We start from the raw sequence: 3,266 nt of genomic DNA, 5'->3' as shown, positions 1-3,266 counted from the left end.
AAATATATGAAGTACATGATCCCCGCCACTACCTTTTGCTGGTATATTCATGTCAGGACATCCACCTTTTGTTGGTCATGTACTACTACAATGACATAATGAATATTTGGTTATCCATCTATTAATCTCCCCTTTTGTACTTAAATCTCCCATCAATCAATAAGCAACAGTTTGACCAGGAGCTGACCAACTAAAATTACTTATTTGTACTTCTAAGGCAGAAACTTCAAGTGTCTCTTTTACAAGACATCTTGCCACTCTAATTGTGAATATTTACCAGTTTCCCAAAGCCTTTTTTTATAACCACACTAACCTACAACCAGCTTCACTTTCATCCAAACCAGCAATTACACACGACCAATCCAAAGTCTTTTAAAGTCCCCTGAAGAAGCCAAAGGCGAAACACATTGGGACCAGAGAAATCCATAGTTTACCGAGTTATTATTATATGCCTCACAAATGTATTTTTTACAACATAGTTGAGCTTTGTATAGACCAAAATCTATGCTACTGGAATCACTTGAGTTGAGCTTTGTATAGTTGTGCTCTGGACTTTTGCTGAAATATATTTATCATTAAAGAATTGGTGTTGCCCTAAAGAGCTATTCTTTTCCTCTTCTAATTGATATGTTTTATACAAAAATGTGAGTAAAAAAAGGAAGATTTGTCAATAGAAACAAAAAAGAATTTGTCTGATTATCTTATTAGGAGAGCAACAACAACAGGACTCCCATTAAAACTCTGCTATAATCCCAAACCAAACTGAAGTATTTCAATCAGTGGAAAGGTATATACAGTCCATACGGAGCACCTAATACAGCCAGATCTATGTTACACATCACTGGAATGGGCAGGAAACTTACTGCTTCTACACTTTAATTACCATGATTCTGTAACAATACAGATTTTGACTTGCCAGTAAAGCCAAAGAAACCAGGCTGTTTTCTTGCCCTCTTTAGTGACACCTCTACACAGGCAGGATCATCCATGTTACATCTGGTCTCCCAGCTAGACCTGCTGGCACAGCTTTGCTGAGATTGGCCATATGATAGGAGATATGAACAGGAAGAGAGGAGGAGAGTGAATGCTGTGACTGAAACAAGAATGCTTCAGCTGGCATATGTCTGTGTATAGAAGAAGGGGTCAAGGACAGTGGCAAATTTTCATAAAGAAAAAAGAATCCTCAGGCGGGGTGTATTAGAGAATGACAAAAGAACGTTCTCTGATCTGACTGGAAATGGGCAAACAGCGTAAATCGTCTTCAACGTCTGTAAGCAGCTTTAAAGATAACCACTAAAGGGAGAATTACCAATAGTAATCGAAATACGGTAAACTAATTAAAAAAAATCCAAAGTAACAAAGTCTAGTACAGGTTGCATCAAAGAAATAACTTCATACACTAAGGCATTCCTTCCATTAATGCAAATGTTAGGTTGTACTTACTGCTCCTGTGACGACCCAGTTTTTCCTGGCCACGAACTTTGCAGCTCTCACTGGCAAATCGCATACTTCAAAAGTTTTCACAAGTGTCTGAAATCACAAATGAAAGTTGTTATGAAGCAAATCAAAGTATCATGTTTTCATTTCATTGGGTTTCATATTCACAGAAATAACCACTACATATTTCAACCAAAACTTGCAGCAGTTAGGAGCTCGATATTTAATGTACATCGCTGTGTAATAAGTTGGCGCTATATAAATCCTGTTTATTATCAATAATAATAATAATAATAATGTTTCCCCAAGTCCATCTCTCTGTTGCTCTGTCTGCTCTCCCCCACACTCTGCAGAACTTCCTATATCTTAACTTCATAACCTCCAGTATCTTAATTTACCAGCAAAAAGTATACCAACTAATTTAGTCATAGGAATAACAAGATGCGTTGCTATCTGTCTGACACTCAGAGGTGAGGGACACAACAGCCTATTGAAGCAGAAAAGAGCACTACATGTCCTGAAGTATCAGTGCTGCTCTGGAGTTACTGAACCTGCACTGAGCTCAACTAAACCTAGAACAGGAACTCAGTAAGACAACAAACCAGAGAGAATTCATCTAGTCTTCTAGTCTAATACAATGGAATAATAAAACACTGGATGACTTGTAGGCTGTATGGTTTATTCTTTGCAGAATGCATATCATATTTAGGGAAATTTCATTCTACAAGAGGCTTTTTTTTCAATAAATATAAAGCTGTAAACAATCTATTCATGCATTATACTGTATGTAAGTGTACTAATCTTATACATGATGCATTACCTGCGTCTCATGATTCCATACACAAACGCTGCCATTGTACAGACTGGCCAGCATCCATGGCTCTGTTGGATGTAAATCAACACTTTTCACTCGGTCAGACCGAGCAGTCAGCTTCCTCTTGATGTCAAGTCGCAGAGGCTGCGCACAAGTAATAAAGACACACAATATTAGTAATTAATCACAGTCCATCCTGTACAGCATTATATATATATATATATATATATATATTCTAATAACATAAAATAGTGCAAAATCAGGGCTAAGCAGAATTATGTATAATACAGAAATTAGATGGACCAATCTTACAGCTATAAAGAACAAAGTACTGTATATCTTCCCCCACCCAGCCTGCCCTGCCAATCTTTGCTTTATCTGTGTGCCAAGGCAGTCTAAACCATTTCAGACTCAGTGGCACTACATATCCCAGCCAGACCTGGCACCACCCTCCAGTACAGCAGGGACCCCCATGCAGCTTGCTGTAGAGGGAGACAGTGACGTGGTCAGTAAGGTGGAGGCCTGACTCTGCACATCCCACAGCAGGGAGCCGCTCCATCCCCTTTAGATATTACTCAGGCCTCATTAATTCCCGAGCAGCGCAGAATACACTCACCATTTCTCCGGTTCCTCCTGCCCTCTCTCCTCTGACTGACGTGGAGCTTCCGGGAGACCGGGCTGATCTCGCGATTTCCTAATCTTCTCACTTCCGATTGGCGATCAGTGCCCGGGGATGTGTCGCCGCCATCTTCTGGCTGGCGTCTGCCAGAAATCCGTGACGTGGCCGGATCAGGGCTGAATGGCGGCCATGTTGTGATTGGCAGATGTCATGGCAGCTGTACACAGGCTACTCATACGTAATGAGAATGACGCCTTATTATACATTGTAGCGGAGTGTTCCCAAGTCACAGGGATATGACTATAACTTAAATAAAAATGTCACTGAAATGTATTTCTTGTCAGCAAGATAAACATAATGAGAAATGTGCACTGACACTCTTTTTAAAGTTGTTTT

The 3,266-nt window shown here is 39.9% G+C and overlaps 1 long non-coding RNA gene across 1 annotated transcript; it reads right to left on the bottom strand.

The window, feature by feature from the left end:
- Nucleotides 1-1,419: 1,419 nt before the first annotated feature.
- LOC140321121 (uncharacterized) lies at nucleotides 1,420-3,023 on the bottom strand. Its single transcript, XR_011918832.1, has 3 exons — nucleotides 2,868-3,023; nucleotides 2,258-2,395; nucleotides 1,420-1,530 (listed from the first exon to the last, which is right to left on the bottom strand). It is a non-coding gene; the product is annotated as an uncharacterized lncRNA (long non-coding RNA).
- Between the last annotated feature and the right edge of the window lie 243 nt (nucleotides 3,024-3,266).

The sequence above is a fragment of the Pyxicephalus adspersus genome, unplaced genomic scaffold (genome assembly GCF_032062135.1).
Source record: "Pyxicephalus adspersus unplaced genomic scaffold, UCB_Pads_2.0 Sca790, whole genome shotgun sequence".
Lineage (NCBI taxonomy): Eukaryota > Metazoa > Chordata > Amphibia > Anura > Pyxicephalidae > Pyxicephalus > Pyxicephalus adspersus.
The sequence above is the reverse complement of the archived record's forward strand: the minus strand, read 5'-3'. Positions and strand labels throughout refer to the sequence as shown.